The sequence below is a fragment of the Emydura macquarii genome, unplaced genomic scaffold (genome assembly GCF_026122565.2).
Source record: "Emydura macquarii macquarii isolate MOO-44397 ecotype Brisbane River unplaced genomic scaffold, CSIRO-AGI_Emac_v2 contig_3477, whole genome shotgun sequence".
In the NCBI taxonomy this organism is placed as follows: domain Eukaryota; kingdom Metazoa; phylum Chordata; order Testudines; family Chelidae; genus Emydura; species Emydura macquarii.
Genome location: NW_027133614.1, coordinates 5,857,824 through 5,872,085, shown reverse-complemented (window position 1 = coordinate 5,872,085; position 14,262 = coordinate 5,857,824). Strand labels below are relative to the sequence as shown.

Below are 14,262 nucleotides of genomic sequence, written 5' to 3'. Positions count from 1 at the left end.
CCTTATCCTTGGTGAAGGTGCATACATTTGTTAAGTATAGACTCATTTGACTGAATTCTGCCCAATTCTATTATCTCACCAGATCACTCTGCAGTTTGCACTTTGAAGCTCTCTAATAATACATTAAATGTATCCTGACACACTGAATTGACTCATTGACCTTTTGTACACTTTTTCTATGGCTTACAAGTTTCATTGCTGACTGATCCTTATGTGTAGATGAAAATGAGTGAAAGAAAAGCATTGAAATAAGGACTGGTCCACACTTTAAAATTCAGATCATCATAGCTACTTTGCTCAAGGATGTGAAAAAGTCACATTTTTTAGCTCTGTTGCTATGCAAACCTAATCTCAAATGTAGAGGCATCTATCCATGGAAGAATGCTTCTTTTGACCTAGCTACCACCACTTGGGGAGGTGAATTGCCTACAGTGACAGAAAAAACCCTTCTGTCACTGTAGGAAGCCTCTATGTTACTGCAATACAATGGCATAACTACAGGGCCCTAGCTGTGCCACTGTAGACATCGCATAGACATGGCCTAAATCTTTTACCAATAGGTTGTACAGGAACAATTAAACTATTTCTGCACAGCTTACTATCAATAGCTTTTTGAGAGACTGAATTTGGAATTTTTCTGTTAGAGAAAAAATATTTTTTATTACTTAACAAAGATGGGGAGTCGTAGCATTTTAGGGAAAACGAATATTTTTCTTTCCAATTATTCATTATATCATACAAGAAATTCCAGAAGTCCCAAAGCAGGGTGTTAGACACTGTACACACACAGCAAGAGAAAGACATAACATAAAAACAAACTGTCACATGTCCAAGAGCGATGGCTGCCATTTTGTTTGACACCAGAAATCTCCATAGCTAGAAGCATGATTCTCCACAGTTTGAACTTAACAGCCAGGCTCTGCAGCTCAGTAATGTAATAGACTCATCATCATCTGTGGATAGGGCACAAGGAGATATTCATAGCACATATCAACCCATGGACTACACATCTTAGTTACTTTCAAAAATAACATTAATGATCACCTCCAGCCATGCCTTTCCTCATTCTCAAGGGGTGTCACTCAGTTTATTCCACTACTGTTGTCCAAACGGACATCTATTGTTCCACTCTACTAATGACAGAAATGGATGTAAAAGATTGAGGAAAAAGAGGAGTCATGGATATCACTTGTGTAATTGAAAGAATTGTAGAGGTATGAACTCTACTTCCGCTGCAGTTCATATGGTACAGCCACTGTCCCCTCTACCTCCATCCCTGTAGAACATGGGAGGGTAATGAAAAGTTCTAACTTCTTCCAGGGATACCTGTTGATAGAAACGGGAACCCACCTGATCTATTCTGCCCCTTCACTCCCATGCTTTCATCAGGGTAGAGCTTGTAAATAATCTAGTCTGATTGTTCTAAACAAACGGCATTGCTCTTATTTAAGACATTCATACACCAAAAAAAGTGGGACCCAGGGAAAAAATGTTGTATGTTTTATGATGATTTCCATATGTACTGACAGGGATTCAAACACCAGTTGAGTATGTGTGGTATAATTTGATGTATAAATATTCTATGACATTTCAACACATATCACTATGCACTATGAGACTGATTCAAAGTTCATGCAAATAAAATAAAATAAAATAAAATAAAAATAGAATAAAATGACTTATACAGCTTCCCGCCTCCACAGGAGCAAGAAGGAAATTGGTACGAGTGTGATCATCACAGTTCCTGTTATGCTTCTGGGGCAGCACATCTATATGCTGTCCTTTTTTAATTATAAGGCAGCAATCTAACCCTTTCCAGGTAATTAGTTACCAGACAGCCAGAAATAGAGAGTTAATATTGTACCATGTTCCATTTAATAAAAGCAGTATTTCTCTTTAGGGATTATTTTTGTTTGCAAATAGCTAATTTTCATACATTATTTTTTCTTTCTCAAATACTGAAAATAATCAAACCACATAACGGGCTAATCTGTAATATTATGAGACTATAAAACTTCTATTTTTAAAATCTTGTTAAAAAAATGGCCAAATTAATTTTTTTTTACTTTGCTTTTAAAAAAAAAAAAGTCTCATCACAGTGTTGTCTTAAATTCCACGTTTCAATCTTGATATAAACCAGTAACAGAATATGTGGCTATGGAAGAAGTCTTCCTTATTGGCTAGAAAGAATAATAATAAGAAGAAAGTAAGTATTAAAATCACACCCACTCCACACCCACACATACTTGGACCTCCACTTTTGAATCAAGCTCACTTTGTTCCACAAGTTAATGCTGGGTTTTTTTGCTTATTATTTTATTTTGTTGAACAGTAAGTTATTAAAAAGGGTCTAAGTCCCAGGCTTTGTGTTAAAAAACTTCCTTACTCATATAACATTTACACCTCTTTTGCTCATCATCACTGTCTCAAAGCACCATGCATTCCACACTCTATGTATTTCAATCCTTGCTTCATTGTTACATTCCAAAATGCAGATGCTAAAATTGAACAAGATTGATTTGTGTGTAAATTATATTTTGGTGTGTAGGAAAGGGGACAAGGGGAGGACAACTGGCTCAGGCTTGCAAACTCTTATACGTGTGTTGAAGATTTTATGAAGTCAGTGGGACTACTCACATGCTTATTGCTAAGCACATGTGTAAGTAGAAACATGTCCTTAAGTCATAAGTGTCTGATTTTCTTTGAATATAAAATTCATTTGACAGACAGATTACCATTTTTTGAGTCAGTCTTTCACTGATATGTGAATTCATTTGGCAATGGTTTTCAAAGACCTAAATGATCTTCTGGGCTGTGTGACCCGGAGAGGAACAAAGGGAATCTTGGGGTGGGGAGAAAGTTGATAGCCAGAATTCCTATAAAAAGATGTGTGACTACACAGTAGTGCCCCTACCCCTATTAGAACAACAGGCTGGGGAAAAGGTGGTTCTCAGAGGAGGCAGTGTCATGGAACAGCTGCTGCATGTGGTATTTGATTTTGCTCTGCTTTGGGCTCAGATTGTATAAATGCAGCACACACCCAGGCATGAGGTGTTCCAGTTTCATAAATCATTCATTTGAACAGATGTTATTTGTTCTCTCATTGTCTACGAATATTTTCTTGATGAGGTAGCAATTGACAAATGCTCCCTGACTTTTTTTCACTGAGGTTCACAGACAATTTGCTACCTGTTACCTGACAAGAAGCAGTTCAACAAAGCAAATCAGAGCGTTTATGCATTTTGTTGCAATCTGATTTTCTTTATGACCCAGCAGGCTTCTGACAAATATATTTCTGTTTTGAATAAAGCTCCCCTGGTTAAAGTGTTGGTTCTGCCACTGGAGCATCTGGGAAACTGCTCCACTTGAAAGAGGGAAAATATTAGAATAAAATAAATATATTTTCATCCCTGTTCTATATGTCACTTACAGATATGAATTTAATGGAATTGCTCTTCCACAGGAACATATCACTGATTTGGAGGCAACTGATCCCGTGCCTAGACTGCATTGCACATGCCCCAATAACAAATTTTGAAAGGCAGCTGCCCTTTCTAAAATCCTTGAACTGATCTAAGACAGCCATTAAGTAGAAGCCCGACTAAACCCCACTGAAGTCATTGGAAAGTCTCTCATTAACCTCATTGCCTTTTCTAAATCCAACTCCTAGGTGGATTGGTGTTGCCTATGTGCTAACTAAAGGCACATAGGTACGTCATATGATACCCAATAATCACTTATGGTACCCCATAAGGCATATTTTGTACAGATATCATTGCAGTACCATAAGGGATTAGGCCCTTAGTTAGCACATAAACAGCTACAATCTACCTAGGAGTTGGATTAGAAAAGTCATTGTCAATTCCAGTTAATTTTTGTGTGCATTTCCAGCAAAGTACTAATGAGAATGCAATTTTAAAGTTCTACCCCACCTCATTGTTCTTTCATATGCTGCTTTCTTGAAGACAATAAATAAGTAAACTGCACACATTTGCTCTTCAGGATGTCACACATTTAAACGTGTAAATTATGCAGCAATGGCTAGAACTTTTGGTCTGGGAATGAAAATGCATGATAAATATTTGAAGATTTGTTTTTATGAACAGTGATTAGAACTGAAATACAACATTTTCTAAACTTTGAATAAAAGAATGTTAACTTTTTCATATTTAAACAGTAGGTTTGAGGAGTTGAATGTAATAGAATAGGAAGGGCATTTCCATGGTTTATGATTCTTTGTATACATAGGGCATACTAAAGGATTGCATTTCGGTCAGCACACTAGCCCTGAAATTCATGGTCTATGTTACAAGAGATTGGGTTTCATTTCCAGATGGTCTTTCACCATCTGAGTTGCCAAGCTAGATGAGGCACTGCTTCTGCAACTCATGTGTTCCCGTGCAGCCAGGATGGATAAGCTCATGTTGCTTTTAAGTGACCTTTTTGGCTGAGAGTTAGAACTCCAGTCATTATTTTCCTTTATCCAGCCTTCCCCAGTTGGAAAATGGAGTCATACTTGAGATGGGGAGGAGAAAACAATGGATAAGTGCATGGGGGTCTTCAAGAGCACTGAACTGGCAGAATATATATGTTCTCACTTTGAGAAATATAGGGCCAGTAGTCACACTGCTATAAACTGATCAGCCATTTTCCTGTGTAGATTCTGGGAAGATGTTTTTATAACTCAGTTATTGGGAGCTTCTTAAATCAAACACACTATGCTAAGATACGAGAGCTCTATTGATTATGTCTTCGTTATTGCATTATCCACCATTGACTAAACTCCTCAGGTTCTGTCTGAGCATTGTTGTATTAGTTTAGATGAAATAAATGGTCCCAAAGTGTCAAAGGTGTGAACTTGACCCTATCACTGAGCAACGTTAAAACAGTTTTAAACAAGACTCAGGATTTGAGAGACTTCAGACTGCTTAGTTCCACAGAGAGAAGTTTAAGAGGTGACTTGACTACAGTCTATATATACCTATATGGGGAACATATATTTAATAATGGACTCTTTAATCTAGCAAAGAAAGGTATAACATGATCCAAATGACAGGAAGTTGACGCTAGACAAATTCCGACTGAAAATAAGATGTAATTTTTTTTAGAATGAGAATATTTAACCATTGGGACAACTTATCAAGGACCATCACGGACAAAGACTGGATGTTTTTCTAAAATACATGCTCTAGGAATTATTTTGAGAGAGTTCTATGGTCTATGTTATAGAAGAGGTCATACTAGATGATCACAATGGTCCCTTCTGGCCTTGGAATCTATGAATCTATTAAAAATATATCATTAAAATATTATCTAACTTTTTATTAATGTTACAGAAAATGAAGGAAAAACAATTAAAACATGTGAAATATAAAGTATTAAGTATGGTTTTCATTTTAACAACGTCCTTTGTTCCTTTTCCCTTTGGCTATAGAGAGTCTTTAGAAGGAAAAATCCCCTTAGATGACAATTGTCCTTTTTGAGAAAAAGATTAACAAGTTGAGATTGGCTGGAGCTGGCAAAAACAGAAAATGCACCTTTTGTTTCTAGTGTTGACTTTTACTTGCACCCTCACTGCTGGAGAAAAACAGGCATCACATAGTCTTATTAGCCACTCTGAGACCTGGCAAAATTGTACCAGCACCAGGAATTTAAAAGGCATCGCTTCGAACTGCCTCTCAGGTCACAGGCTTACATCAATGTATTACAAAATATACAGTCTTGGGTGGACTAAGCTAGACTCTTACTAAACAGAAGGCAAAAGGAGAGGGATATGAAAGAGAAAAAATAAGGTGAGGAAGGAAAAGAACATACAACAGGGTGAGGGGAGATGAGAAAGCCTCACATCAAAGGTAGTATTTGAGATTTAGCTGGAAATGGTGGAGCTGGCAATGTCATTGGGCTCCTGCTCTCTGTCCCAGTCTGGATTTCTCAGGTTTAGGGCAAAGAAAGTCCAACAGTGTCTTTTAATTTCTTTGGTTGGCTGGATGGGGTGGTGGTGGTCGGTTTTTGTTTGTTTGTTTGTTTGTTTGGTTGTTGTTGTTTTTTGTTTTGTTTTTTTAAATTTATGCACTTCTTCAGTGTAAAATATTGATATTAGGGACTTTATTTATTTTAAGGAGCTGATTTAGCTAAATCCAAGGAATGGCTACTCTTCATGGATGGCATTTATTCAGCAGAGTCACACAAAAACCGAACAAGAATCCCTGTGAATTTTCACAACATAACATTTTGCTTCAATGAGAAAAAGCAAAGAAGGTGGGATTTTTGAGCTCTCATGATGATGCCCGTGATAACCCCGGAGGCTATTCTTGTACCAATCTACTTTTGATAATCATTTGCAATATTCTGTGGACACTACACAAAAAGGCCTACTTAAAATTATCAAAGAATGTATATGAATAAATGAATAAAGAATAAAATGAATAGCTTTCTGATAATTGAAAAAAATATACCTCACTCCTAGAGTAGAGCACATAATCTTGGTCACTATATTATGGCAAGATTCTTGAAAAGCTGGAAGAACTATGAAGAAGGTGTAAAGGATATTTCACTGACCCAGTTCCACAGTCCTTATGAAGGCAATCATTCCTGTGATTTCAGGAAGTGAAGAAAATCAGGTTTGCTTAACTCAGAAAGCAAGATTCTGTATGCCTCTATGACAGGGTGCAGGCACACTACTTGATTTCCAGAAAGCAGGGAGTTTACTACCTCCTCTGGTCTCACGCAGGCAGAGAGGATGGAGCAATGAAGGATAGCTGGTGATGGAAGGCATAATCAGGCACTCATAAGTAAACTAAGGAATGATAATAATACAAACCAGGGGCTAGAGTGATAGAGAGGAAAAGTTTTTTGAGGAGACCAAGCTCTGCAAATAGTAGCTATTGAGTTATAACCCAAACAACTGGGCTAGGTTTCTGTCAGAATCTCCTGGCCAAATTCAGCTGCTATATAAAACGATGTAAATCCAGAGTAACTGTGGCACTATTCAGAGTAACTGAAAGCAGAATATGATGTGCTATTTAAGTACAGCACTTGGTTTCCTTCTTTGCTATGAATGGTACACATTAATAGAGGAGTGATCTTTACAGAGCAAACCCCTCACTCGGTGAAAAGTTTCTCTTATGTTGCTGGAACATCTAAAATCCCTTCACCAGCACATACTTGTATCTCCCCCAATCCCATCTCCTTTTCTGAATTTAGGGCTGGAGTGTGACATTTAGCCGCAGCCCATAGAAAGAGCCACACAGCACCAGTGGCGTGCTGGAGGCAGTCTGAAGCCAATTTTCTGGCTGCACTAGGGAGAGCTTTATGGCATGCAGAACAATCTTCTCCTCATCTCACCTTTCCAAACATGGCTGGCACAGACACAGAAAGCTATGGCTCCATATTTCTGAAGGTCTCTTTCAGGCAAGTTTCTTTTGTCCTTTTTGAGTACAGGGGATGCAGTACTGTCTGGTCTATATTATCTTTAGAAATCAGGCAGGATTCCAGGAAGGCTGTGATTTACAAAATATTTTTTCCTGTGTTGTCAAAAAATAAATGAAGAATTGTTTACAGTTACTTTTGGTCAAATTAAGATCACGGTTTTCTTCTGCTGCAGCCTTTTAAGATACTGACAAAATAAGATTGTGTGCAGGGTAATGTGTCCCATGAATAGTAATGTTAAAATAATAAATGTGCTGCTTAATGTTTTAAGTAAAATCTTCTCATAAAATGTTTTTTTTCAGTTAAAACAGGGATACAGTAACTATTCATTAACATACTACACATCAGAAGACTAATCTTGAATTTGTATCTCAGATGAAATTCCCATTGAGAACAAAAACTTTTTGTCCCTATAGTTTGTCTCTCTCCACATATAGATTTTAACTGGTATTCTAACAAAAGGAATGCATTTCATAGCTACTCAATAAACAGGACCAATGCCCTATCTGATCTATCTGATCATACTGGTAACTTCTGATCCCTGATAAGTTCCAGCACATTTCCCTGAAATGAATAAATCTGATAGCTATCTAAAAAGGTAGAGAATGAGAATGTACCACAGTTCAACATTCATTAGATAGAAAGGAGTAAGGAGAATAACCTTAAATGCTGACATTTCAGCAAGGTGTAATAATAAAGCTTGCAGCGTGAGTCTCACCCCATTCCTTTATGTCACAAAACTGCAAGCTGGTTGCAGGAGAAAGTGACTCCCTTGAGAAAGGTATAAGAGAACAAAACTGGCCTAAATATAACCTGAAATATTTTGTCTATAATCTTAAAATGTTCAAGTCTAACTCTTATTTTAACTTGTAGTACTAGCTGGATAAAGATAACTTACATTTTTATGGTGCCTTGGATTCCACAGGATACACCACACTTGAAAACTAGTTACCTGTGAGGCACAGGATAAAAATAAACCCTGAAACATCCCACAGTATCCTATGCAATAGATGAACAAGAAATATAGGCCACCAAACAGGTATGAAAAATGGCATGTGATTTTTAATGTCCACACTGAGCAAGTGAGACTGTAATAATTGTCCTAAAGATGGTCACACATTAAATTACATGTCACTCAATTTATTTACCTCAGACAGATCAAAGATTGAATCAATGCTGCTGAGATTTGAACCTGTAGTTTCAGGTAGCAAACATGTTTTTTAAGCTTCTAATTTGCACTACTTGCATTGGTGTAACCAAAACCATGCCGGTCACTGATAACAGAGACCCTGTCTACACTTACCTCCAAGATTCAGCAGCAGTTGACCGGAGTTATGCAAGCTACGCAAGTTCTTTACGTAACTCCCGTTGACTTCTCTGCTTCTCTTCTGCGCGCCGTCTTCACTGCACTGGGCCGACGGGAACCATGTTCCCGTCAATGCAGCGCTACACCACTTGTGAAGGTGGTCTTAATATGTCGATTTCTGGATCGACTGAGCGAGTCTTCACTGACTGCCATAGCCTTACTCTGGGTGGTAATTGTGATTCACACACTGCACGTGCACGCAATACACATGCACGCATACGTGTAAGGGAGAATTTTTTAGAATGATTCCACAAGCTGCTCACAAAAATTGCTTTTACATTGTATGATACAAACCCTTTTCTATGATAACTCACCCCCATAGAAAACAAAGAGAGCTTTGTGTGGACTTCTGTTATGTGATCTCTCATTCTTTCCCAATAGGCAAATGGTGGAAGCAGGTAACTTGCGCAGAGGACACAACCAATATAGGAAAAACACTCAATTATTTTGGTAAATAGAAAATAAATGGCTTTATAATAAGCAATTGATTCAGCATGTAACACTGAATCCTTCAGTTTGTGGTCACATTGTTATGAAGTTAATGGAAGTTCAGCAAATATTCCTACCAGGGACTTATCTGTGTAGAGCAGCATATGTCAATATTTGAATTAATGAAATGGATACTATGCACGTGCGTTGTTAAAATCAGGCACAAGGGGATAGGCAATCTGTGCTTCTTTGGTTTAGTTTCTGAGGTCAGTTAATTTCTTTTCTCTTAGCCTCCATTTTCAGTATCTGATCTAAATCCAAATATGGACTTTAAGAGCACACTTCTATGTATGACAATGATGTAAGGACTAGTGCTGAGCAGCAAAACTAACTGGGTTCTCACTGCATAATCTTCGCATTGTAATGCATGTGTTAAATTATGAGAAAGTGTGGCATATAATACAGAAGAACTGTGTAACAAATGGGGTATGGAAGTTTTACCACACACATTTTCAGTTTGTTTCCTCTTTCTTGTACTCGGTTTAATAGTTTCACCTTTTCTAAAAATTTATTCCCTGTGTGATGGAGTTTCCTTCCACACTAGGGGCTGATCTAAAGCCTATTAAAGGAAAAATACCAGCTGAAAGAAAAACCATTCAACGGAATTCATGGCAGGGCCTAATTCTGCTGCTGACATGTATGGTTTGTCAGTGCCTGGGGAAATGGAAAGCAAGAGAGCATTCTTGAGGGTAGTGCAGCTTGTCACCTGCTCCAGAGGAGATGGGCACCCCTGTGTAATGGATCTGGCTGCATTAAAGAAGTGTTGGACTTTTTTAAAGACAATATGGTCTCCTTAAATCAGATACCTCTGATGATGTAATATTTATTTTTGGTACAGCAAAGTTTTTCCATATTAAGTGTAAATCTCACTTTATTCAAAATACCTGCATAATATACATTTCTTGTCCACCTTGTAACTTTACAATATCTTCTGTTTTGTTAATATTTACATTTATTTTTATGTACCTTTTACTACTCTTAAACTGTAATGTACATTATGATACATGCAGTCTTCTTAAAGAAATAAATAGATGATTTTCACCCATTTCCTGTTACTATTGTTTTAGGTTATCTTTCACTGAATTTAGGCACTAATTCTGCAAACACTTACATGCAGGTTTAACTTTCTGTACTTGAGTAGTCTCAATTAGTTTACAGGATCAGGGACCTTAATTCAAATTTATTAGATTGCTCTGAACCTTAGTTCTTCAGTCTTTGAGATTAGCTCTTCATATGAAAGCCATCACCAGGTGGTGCTGTAACACACAGTCTTATAAGTTCTTTTCTTAGTGTTGAAACAAGTTTAAGTATTGAAAGAAATGTGTGAGGCCTGGTCTACACTGCGAAGGTAGGTCCACGGAATGCAGTTTCCATCGACCACATAATGTATGCATCTTCACTGGCTGGTCAGTTCCGTTGACTTAAATCGTGGGAAAATTCGATGTAATAAAACCACCTCTGCAAGTGGCTTAGGGCTGAAATTGAATTTGGGTCGAATGAGTGGCAGTGTAGGTTGAGTGCAGCGTAATTCAACGTAATTGGCCTCCATGAGTTATCCCACGATGCTCTGCTGTGACTGCTCTGCATATTTACACTCTGCTGCCCTGCGGCCACATACACAGGAAACAGCCCCTCACTTCAAGCCCCAGGAAATTTTGAAATCCCATTTCCTGTTTTGTCAGTGTGTAGAGAGCTTGCCAACAGAACTAATCATGGCAACTGCTTGCCCCAAATGCGCTCCAGCCTAGAGTCGACTTGAGTTCTTGGATCTCATTGCTCTGTGGGGCAAAGAGTCTATTCTGGCTGTTCTCTGATCCAGCAAAAGGAATTTAGCTATTTATGAAAAGATATCGCACAGCATGTTGGAAAAGGGGCGCAAGCGGGACGTGTAGCAGTGCTGCGTTAAAATCAAAGAGCTGAGGCAGGTGTATCAGAAAAATCAGGAGGTGAATGAATAGTCATTCTGGCTCATCACCAAAGACATGCCACTTTTATGAGGAGCTGCATGTGATTCTCAGCAGTGATCCCACCACTATACCACCACAGAGCTTAGATACCTCAGGGGAATCCAGGATGAATGAGGAGAACTCTGTGGATGAGGAGGAAAACAGGGGCCAGGAAACTGGGGAATCCATTCTCCCTTGTGATATAGCAAGGGCAGAGGACAATAGGAGAGTGGTCCTATTTATGTTCCAGGAAGTGGGAAGGCGCACTAAGGGGAGAGGTTACTGGACCCAGGACGCAGGACAGCTAATGAAAGAACAAGAACCGGCATGGGGGTCACAGGGTCACACAAAAAGGAAACTGGAAGGGGATACTGAGCAGAGAACCCCAGACAGCGCCCACTGCTCCCGGAAGGTATCTAGGGAGCCAGTGGACGTTGCCCAGAGGAACTTTGCCCACATGCGTGAACGGATTGAGGAATGGAAATAGGACCCACAGTTGCAGAGCTCCCCCTCAGTCAACCTCCCCTCCCTGGTCTTGTAGATGGCCACTTTGACCAGGGCTAGGAGGAGGCTGATGAAGAGTCCGTTGCCCAGCGGATAGTCCAGAATAAGCCAAACAACAGATTAGCAAAGTCAAAGTATATTCTTTACGTAAAGAAGGTGGTTCCTTATGCAAGGGGCGACTCAACATAAAAATCTAAAAGCTGTTATAGCTTCACACAAACAAGTCTTTATACGTCACAGTTTCCATGGTCATACATACTAAAAAAACCTGTTATCTAGGAATTTTCTAGTTCAGTATATTCAACTTTCCTTATCTAAGTTACAAGGTCTTTCTCTGCATTCCATCCCTGCTGGCGTCTAGGCCTCTTAACTATTTTATAACTTCAGAACATTCTAAGATTAAATAACTGTTAAAAATACAGTTTCCATCTCAGGCTTTTACAGCCATTTCTAAAAACCAGTTCTCAGCAAAAACAGAGACCCCCATCTTCTTTTCCCTTCACACATGATTTTGTGGGACCACGGATGAGGTATGCATAGAGGAACAGATACAGGGAAAAGTGCAGCCAGAACCTCAACAAGAGGTTTTGGAGGAGCCGGAACAGGGGCTGGAGCCTGGCACACTCATGATAGATGTGCACCAGGGTCTCCCTCACACCACAGAAAAGGCAGGTGTCGGGACAAGGGGTGAACCATGCCAAGTACACGCCCGTGCTCACAGCTCTCTGAAGGAGCCACCAACTGATGTCCCCGGTGGGCTGTGGAGTCAAGATGGAATAGAGACTGGCCCACCAGGAGTCTTTGCCCTCCACAGGTGATACCAGGTCCTGCCCTTTAGTGTCTAGGTGGGACACAAGGGCGAGGAAGTGGAGGGTGTGGAGCACAAGAGTGTACAGATGGTCCCTCAGCGCAGTTTGAAAAAGGACTGACTGTGAGTCCCCAGTCCCCTGGGTCGTAGTCCAGGAGATCTCTGATCTTGTTGACTCCTGCCAGGACTAACCTCAGTCACACTGAGGCGGTCTCCACCACCTGCACATGGAGTTGGAGGTTGTGTAGCAGGGGCTTCAGTGATGGTCGCAACGGGAGGAGATCCTGATAGATGACCGGCAGTTTGGATAGGTCTCACAGAAAACCTCTCAGATGGAGATAAAAGAGCTGCCAGTTGTATTGGAGCCCTCGGAGGTGTGCGCCAAGTGGCTCCATGCCAGAGTACCTGCACTATAAAGGAATCTCTGCAGGGCCTGGAGACGGAAGGTATGGACCTGGCTGTGGTGGGGGGGGTCCTCCAGGGGGAGACTCAGGATCCCTGCATAGAACCAGTGCAGTCCTGGCCAAAAGAACTCCAGAATTGTCTTCTGGAGGTGGGCCAGGAAGCTTGGGGTCAGGACCAGGGTGTTGAGCTGATGCCAGAGCATGGACACGACTAACTGGTTGAGCAGTCGCTCAGATACCCTACCCTCCAAAACTTGCCATCTATCCTGCAGAGTGGGTGGCTGAAACGCAAATGCCGAGATAGAGCAGTGGACCTGCACTCCACCAGATGGCTTGAAGCATGGGTGGGAGGGAGCTCACCCACCACCCGGCCCCTACCATCAGGCCAGAGCTCTTGACCCAGTTGACCAGGACAGAGGAGGCTGCTAAGTAGATGTCCAGGCAGGCCTCCAACCAGTCCTGGACCGCAAGAAGTACATCCGCAAGTACATCGTCTGCATACGCTGACAGGACCAGCTTCAGCTCTGGCTCATGGAGCACCAACCCTGTCAACCTCCAGCAGAGGAGACAGTGGAAGGGCTCAATGGGAAGAGTGTACAGCTGGCCCGACAGCAGGCAGCTTTGACGCACTCCTCACCTGAAGCTGACTGGTTCGGTCAGGGTCCAGTTGAGCTTGACCAGGCACTCTGCAGAGGCATACAGCACCTGTAGAAAGCCCATGAAATGGAGCCCAAAGCCTAATGCCTACAGGGTGCCCAGGAGATACCCATGCTCCATCCTGTTGAACGCCTTCTCCTGGTCCAGGGACAGAAGGGCAAATGACAGACCAGCCCTACATGTGAGCTCCAGGAGGTCCCGGACCAAATAAAGGTTTTCAAAGATGGTGCAGCCTGGGACAATGTAGGTCTGGTCGGCATGGACCATGTCCTGCAGCACAGACCGCAGTCTCGGCGAGATGGTCTTGGCCACGATTTTATAGTCCATGCTGAGGAGTGAGACAGGACGCCAATTCCAAAGGTTGCAGAGGCACCCCTTTTTGGGCAGTAAGGTGAGCATAGCCTGCCCGCATGAGAGGGGGAGCACTCTGCTGCCTTCAGACTCAGCCCAGACGGCGGCCGGATCTGGGCAGAGGATATCCCACAACACGCGGTAGAACTCCATGGTCAGCCCAGCAATACCTGGGGATTTGTTTGTGGGCATGAGATGGAGGGCTTTCGAGAACTTGGCGATCGAGGAGGAGGTTGAGCAGGGTACAGTACATGCTCGACTCAACGCTGGGTGAGGGCAGCAGAAAGAGGCTCTTCCAGCCACTTTAAG

At 41.1% G+C, this 14,262-nt stretch overlaps 1 long non-coding RNA gene across 2 annotated transcripts in view; it reads right to left on the bottom strand.

Annotated features, from left to right (window-relative positions):
* Nucleotides 1–638: 638 nt before the first annotated feature.
* The window catches only part of LOC137144674 (uncharacterized), a 133,300-nt gene continuing 119,676 nt past the window's right edge, over nucleotides 639–14,262 (bottom strand). For both annotated transcript variants that reach the window (XR_010917453.1, XR_010917454.1), the window contains 2 exons: nucleotides 7,345–7,523; nucleotides 639–953 (listed from right to left, as the gene is read on the bottom strand). This is a non-coding gene — a long non-coding RNA (uncharacterized lncRNA). The remainder of the gene's footprint in view (nucleotides 954–7,344; nucleotides 7,524–14,262) is intronic.